The sequence below is a fragment of the Lissotriton vulgaris genome, chromosome 3_1, assembly GCF_964263255.1.
Source record: "Lissotriton vulgaris chromosome 3_1, aLisVul1.2, whole genome shotgun sequence".
Taxonomy (NCBI): Eukaryota; Metazoa; Chordata; class Amphibia; order Caudata; family Salamandridae; genus Lissotriton; species Lissotriton vulgaris.
The window spans coordinates 1,107,032,622-1,107,055,211 of record NC_141689.1 but is presented as its reverse complement, the minus strand read 5'-3'; the positions used below and the strand labels follow the sequence as shown (position 1 = coordinate 1,107,055,211).

Here is a 22,590-nt window from a genome sequence, read left to right as displayed (position 1 = left end):
TCGTCCAGAAAGTAGTTTGGTCCTTCCTAACCTCTTTACAGCTGTCACATAGTAGTAAAGTCTCTATTGAGAAACCACAGATATGGCAACTTCGGGGGTTATTGGCAGCAAGTGAGTGCAAACATGAAGTGTGCACCTGTCGCTTTAGTGATTCGAGTTCCTCTCTAGAGTATTTGACTATGCTAGCACGGTCCGAGCACCTTCGGGCAGGGATTGTGGTCCCTGGTCCCGGTCGGGCGCAAACAGGTTTGCCTTTGGCGCCCCAGCGGCGCTTCCGCTGCGCGTCAGCGCCTTCCCAGTCGTAAATGCCAACCCGGGAGGTGCAGAGGGTAAAGACTAGAGCATCTACTGCCAAAGATGGCGACCGCCCAGTGGCTACCCGGAGGTGTGCAAATTGTTGTGTGAATTCCTCCCTCCACACAAACAGCTGTGAAAGCTGCGCTGGACCAGAGAGGATCATGTAACAGTAGCGAATGTGCAAACAAAAGCAGTTCCCCTACATTAAAATATATCAGCGACTAAAATAGTACTTTTCAAGGTGCACTAGCAGCAATTTCACCATTAAAAACAACGATAGAGCAGCGCAATTATGGCTAAAGCGAACTGCAACAAAGCACTCAGATGATCTTCCTGTACCTGATTAATTGCGCGTTGGTGCCATCCTGGTCTTAAATGCTGACCCGGGAGGTGCAGAGGGTAAAGACTAGAGCGTCTACTGCCAAAGATGGCGCCCGCCCAGTGGCCACCCGGAAGTGTGCAAATTGATGCAAAAAGCTGTGAAAGCTGCGTTGGACCAGAGAGGATCACGTAAGAGTAGCGAATGTGCAAATAAAAGCAGCTCCCCTTGGTGCGGATTGTAATTAATTGGAGAAGAATGTAATTATGTGGAGTAGATTTCTGTTATGTGGAATGGAATTATGTGACATGGGCCGGAGTGGAATTATGTGGCATGGATGTACATGCAGTGAAGTGGAATTATGTGGCGTGGAATTGTGTGGCATGACAGTGTGTGACGAGGAGTGGAATAGTTAGATGTGCAACTGCATGGCACGGAGTGGAAATGTGTATCATGGGGTAGAATTGTGCAATGTGGAGTAAAATTGTGTTAAGTTAAGTGCCAATGTGTGAAGTGGAGTGGAATTATGTGACGTGGTGTGGAATTATGTGGTGTTGCATGGAATTATGTGGTGTGTACTGAAATTATATAACATGTAATAGAACTATGTTGCCTTGATTGGGTTGTGTTGATTGGAATGGAATTATGTGACATGATGTGGACTTATGTGGCATTGAGTGGCGTGGAATTAAGTGCAATGTACAGGAATTGTGATGTGTGGCATGCAATTGTGAGATGTAGAATTGTGAGACATGGAACTGTATAACGTGGAAATCTGTAGGGTTGAGTGGAGTGGAACTAAGGGGTGATTAGTGGAGTTTTCTGGCATGGAGTAAAATCATGTGGCGTAGAGCGGAATTTAGCGGCGTGGAGTGGAACTGTATGGAGTGAATTTATGTGTAGTGGAATGGAATTATGTGCCATTGAATCGAGTCGAACTGCGTGCCGTGGAGTGGAATTGTGTGGCACGGCGTGGAACTCTGTGGCGGGAGTGCAGTTGCGTGACGTGGAATGCAACTGATTGACATACAGTGCCACTGTGTGTGGAGGAATTATGCAGTGTAATGGAAGTATGTGACGTGGTGTTTTACTATGGGGTGTAACATGGAATTATGTGGCATGCAGTACATTTATGTGGCGCAGAAATGTGTTGCATGGTGCTGAATTAAGTTGCATGGATTTGAGTGCAATAATGTGTCATGGAGTGTAGTCGAATTATGTGGAGTAAAGTAGAGTGGTATTCTGTAGAGTGGAATTATGTGGCATGGAGTGGAATTATATGGAATGAGTGACATTTTGTGGTTGATTGCGTACTAGTACTATTAGTGACCCTTGACCCGGTCACTCCACTCACCGCACGGCCCCTGTGTGCCCTGATCCCGCCTCTGCTGCTGCTGCCTGCTCTTGGCCTCTCAGCCTGCTGCCTATCCTTGGGCCCTGCTCGCCAGGCTTGTCCTCGCTCTCCCTCCATCGTTTTCCCCGCTCTTTCCCACCCCCCCTCCACTCCCCGCCGCTGCTCCCCTGCAGCCCGCCCCCTTCTTCTTCTCTCCCGCTCCCCATTCGCCGCCCCGCTCCCGCCTACCAGCTGCTCCTCCCTCCCACTTCGCCATAAATAGCGGGGACCACGCGTACGCGCAGCGGCCGCGTGCAGCGGGCGCGCCGATTGCGCGTCAAAGGCAAGCCCGTCTACGCTCGTCCACGCCTGGACAGCGCCCAGCGCCGGAACCCCTGGACCTCGCAGGAGCCAGCCAACCCGACAGAGATACGACGCCGCCACCCTCCTCGCACTCAACACCGGCCGACAGCCAGCCTGCTATCAAGCCACACCGAAAGGCACCCACGGAGCCTTCACCTGCCACGCCTGCAACATCACCTGCACTCGGTCCTGCACCAAGCAGCCAGAACAGCCACCAACAACAACCACCTCAAGTGCATCCTGCTCAACACCCGCTCCGTCCGCAAACACGCCGTCGAACCCTGGGACCTCCTGGATAAAACAGCACCAGACGTTGCCTTCTTCACGGAAACCTGGATGAACCCCACCTCAGCCCCCGACATCGCCATTGCCATCCCGGACGGCTACAAGATCATCCGGAGGGACCGCGTGAACCAGACCAATGGAGGCATCGCCATCGCCCACAGAAACACCATCCGCATCACGACCAACACCGACGACACCCTCACCGCCGCAGAGCACCTTCACTTCCAGATTCACGTCGACCCCAAGACCACCCTCAGAGGAACCCTCATCTACAGACCCCCGGGACCACGCTCACACTTCAGCGAAGCCATCGCAGACTTCATCAGCCCGCTCGCCCGACTACATCCTCCTAGGAGACCTCAACTTCCACCTGGAGAACAACAAGGACAACAACACCACCACCCTTCTAGACAACCTCGCCAACCTCGGATTCAAGCAACTGGTCATCACCCCCACCCATTACGCCGGACACACGCTCGAACCCGTTTTTCTCCTCCAGCAACCACATCGCCTTCAGCCACACCACCGAGCTCCACTGGACAAACCACAGCTGCGTACACTTCAACTTCAGGAAAACAACGACCCACCACCGCCCGCGTCTAACCCCCGTAGATGCTGGAGTAAGATCACCACCGACCGACTCACCACCTCCTTGAGCCATAACCCTCCCACCAACACTACGGACCCCAACGAAGGAGCCCGCAACCTCACACAGTGGATCACCAACTGCGCCGATGCCCTTGCTCCATTAAAAAACCCTCCTAGCAACCTGGACAGCAGGAAAGCCGCATGGTTCACCAACGATCTCAAAGACTCCAAGAAGTCCTGCCGCGACCTCGAGAAAGCCTGGCACCACAACCAGTCAAAGGAAAACATTTCCGCTCTCAAGAACGCCACCCGCAAACACCACCAACTGATCCGCACCACCAAAAGGTCATCCTTCAGAGAACAACTGGACAACAACACCCATAACAGCAAGGAACTGTTCAACATCGTTAAAGAGCTCTCCAACCCAAAGGCCAGCAACAACGACATCACGCCTTCACAAGACCTCGGCAACTCTTTTGGCACCGTCTTTCACCGTAAGATCCTCTACATACACGACAGCTTCGGCGCCCAGAACCCGTGCCCTGCCGCCGAACCTATGCCCCCCCACCACCACCCTGCGCGCCTGGACCCCAGTCAGCACGGAAGACACCACCCACACGATGAACACCATCCACTCGGGCTCCCCAGCCGATCCCTGCCCACACCACATCTTCAACAAAGCCGACTCCATCATCGCACCCAAACTTCGGGACATCATCAACAACTCCTTCGAATCCGCCACCTTCCCAGAGAGCTGGAAGTAGGCAGAGATCAGCGCCCTCCTGAAGAAAACCACCGCAGACCCCTCAGACCTCAAGAACTTCCGCCCCATCTCGCTCCTCCCCTTCCCCGCAAAAGTCATCGAGAAAACCGTCAACAAACAGCTGACAGCCTTCCTCGAAACGAACGGCTCCCTCGACCCATCACAGTCCGGATTCCAAGCGAACCACAGCACCGAGACCGCCCTCATCGCAGCCACCAACGACATCAGGACCCTGCTTGACAACGGAGAAACTGCCGCCCTCATCCTGCTCGACCTTTCGGCTGCGTTCGACGCGGTCTGCTACCACATCCTGACAACCCGCATCCGCCACGCCTGGATCCAAGGAAAGGCCCTGGAATGGATCACCTCCTTCGTCTCCGACAGAACCCAAAGAATGCGTCTCCCCCCTTCCTCGCAGAAGCCTCCAAGATCATCTGCGACGTACCTCAAGGCTCCTCGCTCAGCCCCACCCTCTTCAATGTCTACATGAGCCCCCTCGCAGCCATCGCACTCAAGCACAACCTCAACATCATCTCCTACGCCGACGATACCCAACTGATCCTCTCCCTCACCAACGACCCTGTCTCCGCCAAAGCCAGCTTCCAGGACAGAATGAAAGACATCGCGGACTGGATGAAGCTCAGCCGCCTGAAACTGAACTCAGACAAAACGGAAGTCCTCCTCCTCGGCCCATCCATCTCCGCCTGGGACGACTCCTGGTGGCCCCCTGCTCTGGGCTCCCCTCCCAAGCCCACGGATCACGCACGCAACCTGGGCTTCATCCTTGACTCCTCCCTCACGATGACCAGGCAAGTTAACGCTGTTACTTCCTCCTGCTTCAACACCCTCCGCATGCTCCATAAGATCTTCCGCTGGATTCCCACTGCAACCAGGGAGACGGTCACCCAGACCCTCGTCACCAGCCGTCTGGACTACGGGAACGCCTTCTACGCTGGACCACTGCCAAACTACAGAAAAGGCTCCAGCGCATCCAGAACGCCTCCGCACGACTCGTCCTGGACATCCCCCGACACAGCCACATCTCCTCCCACCTGAGGGACCTGCACTGGCTCCCCATCAGCAAGAGGATCACGTTCAGACTCCTCACCCACGCACACAAGGCTCTCCACGACTTGGGCCTCGAATACCTCAACAACCGCCTCACGTTCTACACACCAACCCACCAGCTCCGCTCCGCCAGCCTCGCCCTCGCCACCGTCCCACGGATCCGCAGAACCACCACCGGAGGAAGATCCTTCACCTACCTGGCGGCCAAGACCTGGAACACCCTCCCCACCCACCTACGACTCACCCAGGACCATCTCTCCTTCAGGAAGGAACTCAAGACCTGGCTTTTCGAGCAGTAGCAGCCACCCCCCCTCACCCCTCCCCCCCCACCCCAGCGCCTTGAGACCCTAGCTGGTGAGTAGCGCGCTTTACAAATGTTATTGATTGATTGATTGATAGTTTCGATTTTTGTATACTGTATGTGGAAAATTTAGATTTGCCGAAATCCGCACTTGCTAGTGATTGATTATTGTCCCTCAATATCAAGCACATAATTAAATGTAGTCGCTTTGTGGGTTACTGAAACTATCAAGATATCTTTATATAATATGGGTGACTGAGTGATGGAACCTGTATATTGCATTATATGTTGTTATTAGTCTAAGAAGCCTAGTTAAATTGTATCTGATTTTTAATTACTCCAATTTGGTTGCAAAACTGGACACTAAGAAAAATTGAGATTTCCCAGGATCACAAAGGGTGGCTTAGTATGAAATGTTTGGCAAACAGCTGCTACATTTTCAGAACTGAACCAATTGAGCCCTTACTAACATCCATATTCAAAATCACCAACCAGCTGTGCACAAATCAACAAGGGTATACACAGGAAACAGATGTCCAATTACAAAGGAGTGTCGGATTCAATGAAATGCGTAGGGTTTAAATTAGCACCAAATTGAAGTTAGAACAAATCTGCAGACAGTGAAACTGAATTGCCTGTATTTATATGGCTAAAGGACGGGAGATAAAACACTGTTGTGACTGTAGGGATGGTGAAAGGGCTCACAATATAAAGGCAATGAACACTTGTGTTATCATGCAGCTGCTGATTACACTTCCTGGAAAAAAGATCAGCCCTAGAACTTGTCTGCTTAGGGACTTTTTTTCTGTTTAACTGCCTCTATTTAACTGTCTTGAAAGAAAATAACCAGTAGAGGCCAGTAAAATACCAGAATTGCTTTTTGCTTGTTCAACTGCCTCTAATTAACTGTCTTGAGAGAAAACGACCAGTAGAGGTCAGTAAAATACCAGAATTACTTTCTACTTAGGGACTTTCTTTTTTATGTTTCTGGTAACTGCCTCTATTTAACTTTTTTTTTTTTAAGTCTTTTTTTATTAACTTTTGCTCAATTGACCATACATATCAATAATTACAGCACTTTGACGTCTCAACATTAGCACATTTGTCTCCAGGGGTGAGGGGTCGGGGGGGGGGTGGAGGTAAGTACGCCGGTCTTATTTATGACAGGAGACCCAACCCATAACCGTTTGTACATACAATCAGTGAATTAAATCATTTCAGTACACCAGGGCACCACATCTTCCTCGCCACGCCTTTTTGGTGTTAGACCTCCACTCCCAACCCTTCCCTATATTTGTGCCATGGTGAGCATATTCTATCCCACTTTTTAACACATCCCCTACTTTTATACACCGTTTCTTCATCCCGTTGGCACCAGTTGTGGTCACATTTCCATTCCCTCAAGGAAGGCGGTGAGGTCACCCCCACCTTCTCGCTATGTTCCGTTTGGCGATTCCGGCTGCTAGAGCAAGTCAAATTTCCGTATACCTGGGCCAGTCAGAATCACCTTTGACCATCAGTAGGAACCATTTGGTATCCATAGCGACCTCCACCCCTGAAACTCTTTACATGACATGCGTCACACCCTGCCAGTATCTGGCTATCACTGGACACTCCCATTGAATTTGAAAAAAAGGTGCCCACTTGCTGACACCCCCTAACGCAGAGCACTGTGTGTGTTTTACCCCAGGTGTGTAGGAGCGTGTGTGGGCAGTATGTACGGTGTAGAATCTTGAGTTGCACTAACCGAAATCATGTCCGAATTGCAATTTCTCTTGGACTCTGTACTGCCTCCTGTCAATCTAAGTCATCCATGTGTCCTAGATCATCTGTCCATGTCGTTCTCAGGGCCAACATGGGGTCTGGTATATTATTTTCTAGCTTACGGTATATTGTGGAAGTAGGTTTGTCCAGGATAGGGTCCAGGAGTAGCCTGTCTTCCAAAGGTGAGTAATCTGGAATGGGGGGTACCAAGCATATTTAACTTTCTTGATAGAAAACGACCAGCAGAGGTCAGTAAAATACCAGAATCACTTTAGCATTCCCTAAATTCCAGGCCATAGAAACTTGTATTCAACAAGAACCCGCAGAGAATAACATTTTGTTAAATCTTGTATTTTCAATGATATGTTCCCATACCTGGCGTGTTCCGCAGTGTGGTGCTTACTCCCCCTCCATGTTAAAGAACAGTAGATGTTTCAGCACCCAGGCTATGTGCTGCATAGCTAAATACATATACGATCCCAAAGGCGAAACCGATTGCATTGCAAATCCTTGTTGTAGAAGCAATGAGAGAGGAGGAGTGGAGCTGCAGGTTGAAGTGGAGCCTTGAGTAACACCAGGCCTTCTGGCTACCTTGATCACACTCGATTGCAAAGCGCTCACTCCTCTTTGTGCATGAGTTGTAGGCCCTACAGGCTGGAGTAGGCCATGCTGTGAGGGGTACCACTAATCAAAGGCTGTGTCTGGTAAGCAGCCTGGCTTACTTTCCCTATCAACAAGTAATTGACATTTTAAGTACTACACAGTTCAAAAGGAAATAAGCTACAAAGATAGCCATCCCTGCAAACAAAACTCTACAGTCGGTGTGCTCCTGTTGTAAGTGACGTGACTTCCCATGGCGTCTAAGCTGCATTATTTGTACTTTAAAAAAATATATCTGTAAACATGTCAGTTTGGGTGAGAAATTTTAAAAATATTTTCTGTGTAAAGAACGTACAACGCCCTATATATAAATTAATTAACGCAGCAAGGGAGGTCAGCCATCAATGTAAATTTTAAGTTATGCTGTCAGATTTACTATCATACTGATAATTAACACAGTGCCACAATGGCGGATTGTGCAAGCTATAGTAACAATATATTGAACGTATAAAATGACTTTAATGCTGCTTTAGAGGCAAACAAACCATTTCTAAAACAAAAACAGAGAAGCGCTGTAAAACTGTCCATCTGCCAGCAGAGGCGCCTATGCAGCTTTTGTTTGTAATGAGAAATACAATCGTCTCTTTCCCTGCAGGAAAGGTCAAGCTCATTTTCCACAAAACATTCTTCAAAACAAACTCCACAAGCATTGTGCTCCCGCTATAAAACAACACGTGCTGATAACCAAGGCGCCTATGCTGCTTTTGTTTCTAGTAATGAAAAGAATGAATAAAGGTAAAAATGTAATCGAGGAGCAGTACGAATCACTAAAAAGATAAACAAATACAGTGCATGGATGTTTCTGAGCTTTAGTGTAGATACAAAAGAATGTTGTCACACACAGCCTGCATAAAGGAAGTTGACCAAGCTGCATTCACAAACAGATGCAGAGTCAAAAGCAAAACAAGCATTTGCAATGCAATAGGTCTCGCATTATTAAAGTTTGAGCTATTTGCATTGCTAAATAATGCAAGACCTATAGCTCAAACTTTAATAATGCGAGACCTATTGCATTGCAAATGCTTGTTAATAAGTCCTATCAAGAAGTGACCTGTAAAATCGTGCTAGAGTGCATACATGCAAAATGTTAACCAGGCGCTTTCTAAAAGGATGCGCCCCCACAAAATAGAAGTACTGAAGATCTAGAGTTGGGAATGATGGCTGCTGTCTGGTGTCCGAGGATGTGGCCCTCGGAGCCACTGTGGAACTCATTTACCCATTGGAGGTGAGGGTTGGAGGGGCTGTGCAGGTCTAATTAGGTAGTATGTAGTAAATTGTGCTTGCATTGCAATAGGATTTTTACGTATTAGATCAGGTTTATTTGATGACAGTGGTATATCAAATATACATGTAGGCTGGATTCTGGCATGATGACGGTGTTGTCCAAACAGGCACTGTGCATGCTAAAAATGGTGCATTACAGAACAGAACACACATTTGCAAAGACAGTATGTCCGATGTTGGCTTCCAGGCTTTTTACTTTGTCATTGCTTGTTTTGAGATATTTTTTGGCAAAGATGTTTGCACTAGGAAGCAGCTGGGCTGACATCAATCTAAAATAACATTGGCTAAAAGCAACTAGGAATTATCTGCGAGTCCGTGACCGTTATGTTACTAAGTACAGTTCAATTATTACAGACTGAGAATCACAGAATTAACTTAAGACAAAATCCTAAACTTACTACTTTTGGTATTCACAGAATGCACTTACTACTTTTGGTATTCACAAAATGGATTTACGACAATTAACTTTACGTCTGCACTCGGGCCGGAAATTCCGGCCTGGAGGCGGAGCTTCTGGCCCAGAGGTGAAGCATCTGGCTTGGAGGCGGAGCTTCCGGCTCGGAGGTGGGGATTTAGCCATGGCTGAAATCTCCACCTCTGGGCCGGAAGCTCCGCCTCCGGGCCGTAAGCTCCCCTTCCAAGCCGGAAGCTCCGCCTCCGGGCTGCGGACGTAAAGTTAGTAGTCGTAAATCCATTCTGTAAATACCAAAAGTAGTAAGTGCATTCTATGAATACCAAAAGTAGTAAGTTTAGGATTTTGTCTTCAGTTAGTTCTGTGAATCGGGCCCTTAGGGTTGGATCAGAACATTCACTGTGATACATATCTCACGAGAATTCAGAAAATAAATGATGTTGCTGATGGTGGGGACTGCATGGCAGCTTGATGATATCATGTATGTTGATACGGGCATCACAGAGTAAAACATAACTTGTAACTTAGAAATAACAGATACCCACCAAACACAGAAACTATCCGCTCAGCCCTAGACCAAGGCAAGAAGGCCGTCCTGATTTTATTAGACCTATCGGCGGCCTTCGACACGGTCTCACATGCCATCCTATTAGACCGGCTAATAACATCTGGTGTCACAGGGACAGTGCTTGAGTGGATAAGAAACTTTTTAAGTGACAGGAGGCAAGTGGTGACCCTGGGGGAATTCTGCTCCAGTGAAAAAGCGCTGTTGACGGGAGTCCCGCAGGGTTCGAGCCTGAGCCCGACCCTGTTTAATGTTTATACTGCACCCCTGATAAAATTGATTTCGTCATTTGGCATAGACGCTATAGCCTATGCCGATGACACACAACTTATCCTGGTAATGGATAAGGATAACCAAGCCTGGGAGGAAAATCTCAAAGGTTGCCTAACGGCCACCTTTGAATGGATGCGTCTAAACCATCTGAAATGCAACACAGGCAAAACAGAGATCATGCCTATAGGCCCAAATAATGAGTTCATCCCACGATTATGGTGGCCAGAAAAAGCTGAAATACCACCTCATACAACCAACTTGGCCCGTAATCTGGGGGTGCATTTTGACTCTGACCTGTCTTTTAGACAACAAGCGGCTAGAGTGGCAGGCATGTGCTTTGGGGTAATAAAGGGACTGAGAAAGTTCTTTGATCTTCTGCCCCTTGAAGCAAGGAAAACAGTTACGGTTGCACTAGTAACATCACGCATCGATTACTGCAATAGCCTCTACGCTGGTACAAATAAAGCTGTCACACACAAACTTCAGATGGTGCAACATGCAGCTGCGAAGTTGGTTTTAAAATGGCCGAAAAGATCATCTGCAACCAAAGCCCTTAAGGCATTACACTGGCTGCCTATTACAAAAAGGGTTTTGTTCAAAGTACTCTTAATTACTTTTAGAGCTGTTCACAACTTAGGCCCATCCTACCTGAGGAAAAAATTCAGCAGATACTGCCCAACCAGAGCACTGCGTTCTTCAACGGCCAACCTGCTTACCGTCCCAAGTTTCAGACTTAAAACTCGAGGGGGTAAATCCCTGGCGGTACTGGGAGCAAAAGCATGGAATACTCTTCCCCCCCAGTTGAGATTACTGGACAAAGAAATAGATTTCCGTAAACATCTAAAAACCTGGATCTTTAATCTACAAGATATGACTGCCAGAAGCCTAGTGTAATTCGGGTCTCGGTCAAGTAAGCATAGGAACTACCTAACACCTGGTGGTTCTTTCTGGGCGCCTAGATGCTCCTTGGAGCGATTGCCGCGCGTTATAAATTGGCACTTACATTACATTACATTACCAACAATTACAAAAAACACAAAGCAGCAAGCATAGTGGCATGGTTGTTGCAACCACAATTCAGTAACTTGTAAAATGCAGTGTATGCTTCCTAAACTCATGCACGAAGATGCCTTCCTTTTCATCTACCTATTATCTTTACTCACATTAAACATTTGTCCCTTCACCATGCAAATGTATTTTCTTTTACATCCGCTTCCGACAGTGAGCCAGCGTATATTTCCTTGTAATGTGTGCCTACTTTCAAGAATTACCACTCAACCCCGTTCTATGTTTTACTCTACCTCGGGGGAGAGGGGGTGCAAAAAACAGTATCTATGTCTTACTCTGCCTTCAGAGTGCCAGAAAGAACAGAATTGTAAGATTTCCATTTAAACTTTTAGAGTTAGTCTAGGCTTCATCAGCTCTGCGCTGGACAGAAACCATATGGTGGTACAAATATAAGAACAGCTGAATACTCGCAAAATATGTCATTCTATTTACCATCCATTGCCATCAACGCAATGTTGAATAACATTGTATTTTAGCAGTTCTGCAGCTCACGCTGTTATCGGAGATGTTTTCTTGTTTAATGTAATGTAATAATCATCATCATACCACTGTATTTCTGATGTACTGGTTCCTGTCCTCACATTGATGCACTCTTTTTAGTTGTGTGTTAGCATTGGTAAGATAGTAGTATGAATGGGACGTATATTTGAAGGATTGTATAGATGGTAGGATGCAGTTGGTGTGATTTTTTTGTCTCTGCTGTTATTTATTGCGTGGAGTGGTGTGGCTCACTGGTTAGAAGCGGCAGGCCCGGGAGCAGAAGTCGGCCGGGACCAGGGTTCAATTCCCGATGCGGCAGGGTCGTGGACTTGGGTCAGCGGACTCGATAATTCTCGCTTTGGTGCCTACTCTAATCAGGGGTCCCATTTGGCAACTCTGGGCATTAGCTTGCCTAATCTCCACAACAGCCCCATCAACGCCGGGGATGCCTGGCTCCACCTTGGGGACTCCCAGCAGGGACCATCCCACAGGGAAAGCCAGGACGGGTACCCCAGCGTTATACAGCGCCAGGAAACCTACAGGTAGCAGTGCGCTTTAAAAGCTCAAACATTAATTGCGTTTGGGGAATTTTATTCTCATTTGTTCTTGCTCGGACTTGAAAAATATCACATATCCTTGCTTTGATATTATTTGTGTTGTTTTGAATTTTTGTATACATACCACAAACTACTACATACAAAATAAATAATGGTTGTTGAAATGTTTATATTTTGAATACATTGAATATATATATTTCTACTATTTTCCTTAGTTTATCATTTGTAATTCACTGATTTCTGTCTGACACTTCTTTCAGCTTGCTCCTTGGGCTAAGAACTGACCTCTGACCTACTAGAGACGCTTAGCGCTCATATTTCTTTCTAGGCAGGTGATTCTATTTCCCATTCAGGGAAGGCTTTTTTATTCATCATCTAACCACTCATTTCTTTCTTGGTAATAGCTGGACGCTGTGCCTTCCTTCATCACCCTAATACGATCCCCTGAATGCATTTGTTGTTTCAGGGAGGGGTGCAGCAGTTGCTATAGACCTTCTTTCCTCGTCGCCACAAAGCCCATAAACACAAACAAACAATGGATATTTTTACAGAAACGGCGATAGATAAGAATCAGTTACAAAGTCATCCTGAAGACCCTACGTCAGATCAGAAGAGTTCATTCTTATGAAGGAGGAACAGCCTTCCACCCCAAACTGCTTAAGCAGCGAGCTTGAATTCTGCCCTCAGTTCTAGCACTAAGGATTCCTGTAAGACACAATATGGCCCTCAGACCAGCCATGGAATGGCCTGCAAAATGGGAGCTCTCATTAAATGTATAATTATAATACCTTCTATGCTCACATCAGTCGTATTCCCAACTGATTATAAAAAGGTACACAACAAAACATGAGCGCAGGTGATTTGTTAATCAGTGAGTTTGCGCCACCTCAATTAAATGCGCTTCAATTAACTGATGGACATCAGAGATAATCTTTGTAATAAACCGGTAGGTAAATCTATAAAAATGATAAATGTCAGCTGTAGTAAACATGCTTCGGGTTATTTTAGGACCAGCAGAGATTACAATAGAACACGTAAACCATGCCAAATACACCTTTATTCAGAACTCCAAACCAGTTTGTAGTCAGCCATCTACTTCCGGCTCCATAAGACTGGATTTATCAACGCACAGACCACTGAATAACCACTGAATAACCATGGAAGCACAGTAGTGAATTATCTCAGAGTAGCAGAGAAGGCAGTAGGACTTCCAGGTTACTTACACTTTCCAACTCAGTGAATAAACCAGCGAGCAAGAAGCTTGCAGCTAGTAATCGTTAACTGGAAACTAAGTTTGTTTAAATATTTTCACCTTTTTTTACTGCACCCCTCCGCCTATCCACCACTGGACCTGCCTATTGATGCTCGCATCTTTTCATGGCTCTTTCTCTTAGACCCTTTGGAGACTCCCCCATTTCTGTCTCCGAGAGCGGACAGTGACGTCCTTTCCTGCACAAACTGAACCTCCTGGCAATAATTTTTCTTGACATTTTACCAGAGCTGCTTTTATTTGTATACATGTTTTTAGATTTGTGATGTACCCTCATATATAGGTATTTTTAATTTATTACTGTACACTTCTATCCTGTAAAAGCGCACTTACATTTCTTTATCTGAAATGCTCGTTTGTATAGATGCATTTTCATTTTATTTTACTGTACACTCATACCGATGATTTAACTGTAAAGCGCTATCGCCTATGGTCCAGGCTTGCGCTACATAAAAACGTTAATAAATCGAGCACAACAAACTACTTCAAATTCTATATACCCTGAAAAACAGACAGGTAGCATCATACTCCTTAGCCCTCCTGTCCAACCCACTTCACACAATCTGACATTGCTATGCACCTACCTCCCACAGGTACAGGTTAGTGGATAGGTATATACAGGTATATACTCCCCATGATCTCCCGAAGCAGGGATACTATGCCTGTGCGTTTGTACGGTGCTGTGCTCGCCACACATGAGTTATGATTAGATGATGCACTCTGGCTAACAGCTCATCTTGTGTACCCATGTTTCACTGTCGCTTCCCTCTCACTGTAGATAGAGGGGATGGGGACAGAAGGTGTGTGTGGTCAGTGACAGGCAACACTGTCCATGCCTCCTGCCTTCGCAGAACGGTATGGAGGAAGGCCGCTGTGTACTGTGGATTGCTGTCCGATGCTATGAGGGTCCGGAGGGGTACTAGGCAGGGTTGTCCCCTGTCGCCATTGCTCTTCTCATTGGCAATGGATCCGCTTGCAGAACTATTAAGAAAACAGGGTGCGGATTGGGGAATTCCATTAGTGGACGGAATCCATGCAGTTTCCTTACCTGCAGACGATCTACTTTTATATGTCAAGGATCTAACCTGCGTTCCGCAAACACTAACGAACACCTTCCGCACCTTTGCGGCCCTCTCAGGGCTCAGGGTCAACTGGGGCAAGTCTGGGGTGTACTCCTTCAGCCCGAACATGCAGGAATGCGAGGTGCGACTTGATGGAGCGAGGCTAACCTGGCACCCTACCACGTTCCGATACCTGGGTGTCCACGTTTACAGATCCCACACGGACATATTAGAGGGTAATCTGGTCAGGGCCATTTCCTCCTTGCAGGCACAAATGGCCTTTTGGAAAACGCTCCCCCTCAATGTACCCAGTCGGGTAACCCTGACGAAAATGATAGTATTACCAAGACTACTATATTATTATTCTAACATACCAGTGTATGTCCCGACCCGCATCTTTCGAGAACTAGAAACCATGGTTAGAGCTCTCATTTGGAACACCGGCAGGCCCGAGTGGCGCTGACGAAACTTTATGCACCGGTGGCCGCAGGGGGACTAGCGGTCCCCAATCAGGAACTTTATTACTTAGCGGCGCAGTTACAATGGGTGGTTGGATGGTTGAGGGGGAAGCATCTAGATGACACGACCTCCGACGCCTTAACTCTGACCCATACTCAGATCCATACACTGTTCCACCCCCTAACCAGGACACCTTGCCCGACACAAATACACTTAGCAGTGGCCCGCAAGTGCTATACGCGTGGCTTACGACTCACACGAGCGGTGGCGCCCTATGGCCCGGCCCTCCCACTGTTGGGCACTCCCAGAGATGGACGGGTTGTGACAATGACTGCAATAGAAAGGTGGACACAAGCCGGGGTGGACACGATGGCCGAGCTGTACGCAGATGGCGCTCTACTCCCATTCGACACGCTGGCTGCTGACACTGGCTTGCCTGTAGGGCAATTCCTACTACATGCATCTCTAATACGCATGTATACGAAGGCCTGGGGCGATATATCCGAGGAATTGCCAACACATTTACTGGTGCAATATTTGCACGTTATGGGGAACGGATCCCACGTGATCCATTGGTTAGCGCAGGCATTTTTGTTACACACGCTCATCACCCTCCAACCACTGAGAGACAAATGGGCAGCGGACAGAGGCAGAGACTGGACAGATAAGGAATGGGCGAGGATACTGGAGGGGCCCGCCAATATCCCGTGAAATTCCCGCTTCAAAACCATCCAATTTTACGTATTACACCGGGCATATTTGTCACCAGACAAAATTAACCAATACTTCGCAATTGATACATCCATATGCCCACGATGCTCTCTGGCGGGTGCGAATATCCTTCATATGCTCTGGACCTTTCCCAGGATGTTAACATATTGGCACACTGTAACAACGCTGCTGACAAAAGGGGTTGGTGTAGAACTACCACACACATGGGAGGCATGCTTGCTTGGCTTATACAAAAGAACAAAGCATAATAAAGTACATGCTAGGTTTTGGGATTTGGGACTTATTACAGCCAAGAGACTTCTCACCAAGCATTGGAAAAGCAGTGACCCACCACACGTCAGGCATTGGAGCACCTCCTTCAATAACTGGGCGGTAGCAGACAGTACCACCCTTCACAGGGAGGAAACGGCGAGATTGAGGGCTTTCCCAATAGCGCAGCTCTGGGATGACACTTTGAAATCCTTCCATCAGGCGTGTCTTGACCAGGGAGTCACCTAGGCGCCCACCTCACCGGACACAACCTGGAGGGCGAATAGGAGGGAGAGCGGTGCGAATATAAGAGGAGATTTGGTCCCAGACTACAAAAGGAATGCCATGCCCACGTTACATGATGCTACTCATATACCTTCAACAGATGGCTCCGACGCGCCCCCAGCACGCAGGGCCCGATACCCACGACCTGTGTCACAGTACTGATGTTGCGCATATCACCGCCCCACACCATAATTCCCACATTTGGGATTAGCAAAATACACCAGTAGACACGCATGCTTGTTCACCTTTTCCTGACTTTTCTTTGGCTTCTGTTTTCTTTTTTCTCTCTTATTTTCTTGGATATTGGCCTTTTTCGTTTTCCGTCTTTATACATGGTCCCCCCCCTCGCCTCCAGTTGAACTAGTTAGTGGTGTCTCGGCACTTTTATTAACGGACACATTGGTTAACTTGTTTGGAATACACCTTGTAGAACTTTTGTCCTCTGAATGGTTCGCAATACCTGCACCTAAATTTAAGGGGCCACTCTAGATGATGGGTCTCCTAGACATGATTAGACGTGGGCTGGAATATCATACACGCGCAAGGCTGTGTCCTTAAATGACACACTCGTATGTTATAAGCCACATTTATGGCCGATCCAGATGACAACACACTTTTTGACACCCCACTGGGCATACAACTGCCACACCCTGATGGGCCCTTGCTTGGGAAATACACCCTTAGCTCAGTTCCTAGACAACATCTCCCTTCTTGTCGAGGGCCCACCGCTCTATGGAGATGGGATACACTATCAGATACGAAGTGTTAAATGGAACTGTTGTTTTATTTCTTCTTTCTTTTATCCTTCCCGCATTGATGGTCGTGATATGGGGACAATGTCCTATATAAAATTATTGATGTTTATATTTACTACAGTGATTTGAAAGGATGACTTATTACATTTACTCAATGTTTTGATTTGTATGGTGACCATGCATTGAAACCTTAATAAAAGATATTCAAACAAAAAAAAAATGGAGGAAGGCCGCTGTGGACTCCGTCAAAAGTGTACCTATCCCAGTGATTACCTTCTCCCCAGAACAAAGACCATTCTCAAAAGGTGGCACAGGTGGTGTTACATGAATGACTTGTATTTGGATGAGGATTCCATTTTAACAAGAAGTTTGGAACTGACCAGGTGCGCGGTGCCTAAACAAAAAGCAAATACATTTTACAAACACATGGAGCAGATACCGCCTTAGCATGAAGGTACAAGTACAATTGGAAATTAAAAATTATTAATTAGTAGGAACAAAAAAAGACAGGAGCATCTGCAAGAAAGGGCAAACTAGGATACAACCATCGTTGAATTAAGTAACACACTCACTTGCCAATGCCTCTTAAAACAAGCCGGGTGAAAGTAACACCGAACAAAACATGGCTTCTTTCATTTACTTGCTTCCCCGTGCAATGGATCACCCCCAAAAAAGTCTGCGAGTGGTGCACGCGCGCCACAGCGAGCCTATGGTTTCAGTTTCAATTATCGCACCCCTGTCTGGGCACGATGATTGAAACCACATGACGGCCTATTGGTGTCTATTACGCGCACCAAGCGCGTAATAGACATCAATAGGCTGTGGGCGGATTCCTTACTCTGGGATTCCTTACTCTGGCACGTAAATGTAAGCGTATATATTATCATGCTTCTTTTCAGTATTTGTTCCCCGTGTTGTTGGGAATCTCCTCCACACGTGACGATCGAGTTATGATCACTAGAGACTAGTTTATTTTGGCACTCTGACCGAATTGCGGTTGGGCCAATACCAGGACTGGGAACGATAGACATCCTGAAGAAGACCGGGGTGCCCTTTGAGGCTAAGTAAGTCGGTCGAAACATATTGGCACAAGCAATACCAGGAGGGGTGTTTTGATAACCTAATCTTATCCTCTAAACACGACCTATCCTATTTTCTTTTAATCCTGGGTGTGGAACCTATAAATAAAGGTCTGATTGGTACCCGCAAACTAGTTTTAGAGCACTTTCCCATTAGCTGCACTTTGTCGTATCACCATTCCCAGTCACAGGGTGATATTCACTGTTCTATCACTGTGTTTGTTATATTTGTATTTGTGTTGTGTCTTGTGATCTCGAATTTTTTATTTTTTACCCCTTCCCTTATGCTCCGCCCTGAGTGTGGCTACACCACGGCGTTTTGTAAGCAGACCCAATGATGAAGCATGTCACACACTTCTGTGTGTGAGTGAGGGCAGTTTTTCGAAACAGATGTATTTTTTCTGTCTCTCCACCCCTTCTTGTGTGTATACTTTGCCTTGGGGGTTTGGGGTGGTGGAGTTGTATAATCTTTTGACCTTCTCCCCTCCTTTGTGAATAGTGGTCTTTACTTTTTCAGCCATTCAGTCAAAGATTCACTGGTGTGTTTTGAACTACTCTCCTGTTCTTTGATTAATCACAGGTAGGCTTTAGGTCCTGGACAGATGGCCTGACATTTTCTTCTAGAACTGGCTGATGCAGAAAGAAATTTAGAATCAACACAAAGAATGGTATGGGAGGCGTCCGCCTCCTACAGCTGAGAAAGCAGGCCAAAATCCATCCACTCCTTGTCCATGACAGTTAGCATGAAATACCTGTGGCGATATGAGGTGTCTAGATTGCAACAGACTTGTTGTGTACATTACAGCCAAACAACTCCAGCCTGATCTCATTTGTCTAGTGGACATTATTCCAGAAGTCTTGTGGTCTGTTCTGATTCTGTTTGAAACCTAAAACTTTTAGGATTTGTTTAGAGGAAAGGGGTTGCTTCTTCCATTAAAGCTGTACATGTACAGTCTTTTCCTAATGGCAGAATTGTGACACTAACGTTTACATTATTGACAGACGCTCATAGATGCCTGGATCCAGCTTTGAGATCACAAGAAGCATTATTCAGTCTGATCATGGTATGAATTTGCTGAGGCGCCAACTCCTGTCTATTCTGACTGCCATCTTGATTTTTCTAATTTCCTAAATGACCTTTCTCACTGTGGAATAGTTAACTTCATCCTGTTTGGAAATGGCCTATAACCCTTCCAAGACTGATGAGCAGTAACAATTCTTTCTCTGCCCCCTCACAGATAGGGCCTTATTATGACTTTGGGGGTCTCTGAGCAGAGCTGCCCCCCCCCCCCACTCCGAGACAGCCAAAGCCATTACAGACCGCCTGCCAGAGGGCTCTTACACGACTGCCCTGCGGAGGACTCTCAGAAGACTGCCCTGCTGCCTGAGGCCTGTTGTGTATTTCAGAAGACTGTCCTGCTGTTCCAAGAGGACTGTCCTGCTCCCTGAAGCCAGCCCTCCGCCCTTGGAGGGCTACCCTGCTCCATGAGACCTCATTTAACCCAGGACCACCAGAGTGGCTCCAAGGGCCAGTTAGCTAACCTCCTGATCAGAGCTACAGGGAAACAAAAAGCTCGATCAACTTTCAAAGTGCACATGAACTCAGCAGTGGCATAACGAAACTTGAGTGGACCCCCCCCCCCCCCCTACAAAGTACATGGAGGGGGCCTACCGTGTTCTTGACCCAGTCAGGAGCTTTTAGGCCAGGGGCTGCTGCATGTGCACAGTGCCGGCAGACTCCCTGGATCTCGGGGCCCTGTTGGTACTATTGTTACGCCAATGGAACCCAGACTAAAGTGAGCCCTGGCCCTCCAAGTGGTGCCCCCAACCAGTCCTTGACCCATGGAAGTGGTTCTAAAGATACCCCACCATCCAAAAGCAAAACTTGGAACTTAAAAAATGTTATGCTAAAAGTGCTCTGAGAACCGAGAGGAAACCAGGATCTACCTGTCCAAGGTGCATTGCAGGTCGGCCTGACTTAGCACTAGCTACTTCCATGTAATCTCTGCAGCAGCAAATCCTGTTCTGCAGCTAATCTCTCGAAGAGTATCGGCCTCCTGGAGCCTTTTCCGCATACAGCCTGCAGTTTCGTCCCTCTGGAGATTTTCAACTGACAAAGAAGAGAAAAAAGGTCTGATTTAGAACTCGGCGGACAGGTTACTCTGTCACAACGGTGACATATATCCCATCCACTGAAATATAAATTCCATAGGATGTAATGGGATTTATATTTCGGCAGATGGGATATCCATCATAGTTGTGACGGAGTACCCCGTCCGCCAAGCGCTAAATCAGGCCCTAAGTCGGGACGTAGAAATCTGCACCACAACTTCATCCAGCGGCTTCCAAGCGACAACGTCTCCTCCTCAGTCATCGATGCCTGCCTTGCCCCTCTGAACTTTATCTTCTCAGACATTTTCCTCTGAAATGTTTTTGTAAGCCCATAGTTAAATGGAGACTGGGCTAAGTCCACTTCTTGCATCCGTACCGCGCTTCATCAGGGTCAGCCATAACTTTTGACTTTGCCACGGTCTCACGTGACCAGATGTTCGCATTTGGCTCTTCAATCTTTTAAGCACTAGATTGAGTCAAAAACTTTAAAAGTTCATAACTCCAGTTCTACCGACTAGATTTTTGTCATTTTTGGTGTCAAACAATTCATTAAATGTTAGTCTAAATTAGTGAGGGATTTTTCTAGAGTTGTGTTTTCACTTTATTTAAGTGCTGCATAAATACTTTACACGTTTGCTCTGCTTTTGTCCCAAGCTACCAGAGGTTTACTCACAGGTTAATTTTATGACTTTTGTGGTACACCCCGACAAGAATTGTGTCTGTTGCTTGAGATTGGCTCACACTGCCCTCAAACAACTAATCTTATTTCTCACATTGTGTGTCTGTTTGTCTTTCTGCTTGTTGGGCACACAAGTTTTGTGCGTGATGCTTCCACGGCCCACTCCTGGCATAATATTGGCAGTGGCATAATGGTGAACATTCATGGAATTCTGTGAGCATCTTTGGGTGATGGAACTACACCTGAAACCATGATAGAAGTGTGGGCATGCACTTCCATAAGTTAAAAAAATAGTAAACAAGCGTTCGAAAGGCGCGGGCATTTTGACATTGGCAAAGGCAACCTGTTAGCAGCAGGTTAGCATGCCATAAAAATATCGAACAGATAAAATTAAATTATTACAGCTCATCTACAAAGTGAGACTCGTGTCCTTCACGCTTAATTCTTCACTGAAAACCAGAGAAGGACGGAACAGAGTTTTAATGGCAATGAAGGACACATTAAAATGTCTAGATCTCGCTTTCAACACTGGAGCAGTAACTCCAAAAGGTGTTATAACTTACAATAGATAGCCTACAGATGTGGAAAAATACCCGGCATGGCCTAATTTGTTAAATATATGTCTCGTAAAGCTGCGGCCGCGAATGCTTATTTCCCAGGCCGTATTATTCATTTCATCCACCGCCAGACGCTCCTTGCCTCTGTATCTCACTCACTCTAGCAGGTTATTTTATTCGTCCCGGTACCTTCTCTTGCTCCATTTTTTTGTGTTTTCTTCTCTCTCCCTCCGAGTCAAATTCTTATGTGGAAAAATATGTCCCGGTCCCCAAAAATGAAGGCAGGTTGGTGTCACCTTCTACTACCTGGTTTAAATTAAGCACTGAACTGGAGGCTTCCTTTCCATGACGTAACACAAGTAGTGAGAAGATGCCGGGCGGAGGAGGAGGAGAATCACTAGGGGTAGAGAAGCAGTGTCCTATGACAGGCGCAGGGGGGTGGCTTTTACTCACCGTCAAAATCCGGGCAGCAGCGACACCCGGGTGGAAGCAGCCGCCGCCGGTTCTCCTTCGGGCAGGCTGGCGGCAGGGGCGAGAAGGAAAGATGCCCACGGGTGGAGGGCACGGGCAAAGGGCGCGACACAAGTAATCCGTGCCCGAAGCGGACGTCGTTGATGCTATAACGGCGCGCTTGAGCTCTAATTGCGCGCTGTCTCCTGGCCGTGGGTTGGGGGCGGGGAGAAGGCGGGCCGAGCCATGGAGGCGGGCTCCAGGGATGATGACACGGAGCTCGACCAAGCACTGTAGCACCGGCTGGCAGGGTGATTTAGGGTTAATGAAGGGCGCTCTCTTATTCCATGAAGTCCGTACCAATTCGCTTTGAGTAAACACAAACCAGGAACTTCTTATAATTACAAGTAACGCACCTGGTGGTTCCACTCCTCAATCCAACGGACTCCATCATTTGAAAAGCCCGCTCCTTATTTTTACTTCATATTTTTTTTTTCACTGGTTTGAGCATGCGGTCCTCTA

General features: G+C 47.1%; 1 protein-coding gene across 2 annotated transcripts in view; it reads right to left on the bottom strand.

Moving 5' to 3' along the window:
- SLC9B2 (solute carrier family 9 member B2) overlaps positions 1-22,293 on the bottom strand; it is a 368,958-nt gene extending 346,665 nt beyond the window's left edge. The window contains exon 1 of one of the 2 annotated variants that reach the window (XM_086961576.1): positions 22,072-22,293. The gene's annotated coding sequence lies outside the window, so the exon portion shown is untranslated. Of the gene's footprint in view, positions 1-21,807; positions 21,915-22,071 lie in introns of those variants that run through there. The other variant, XM_086961577.1, reaches the window with a different exon arrangement.
- Positions 22,294-22,590: the final 297 nt, after the last annotated feature.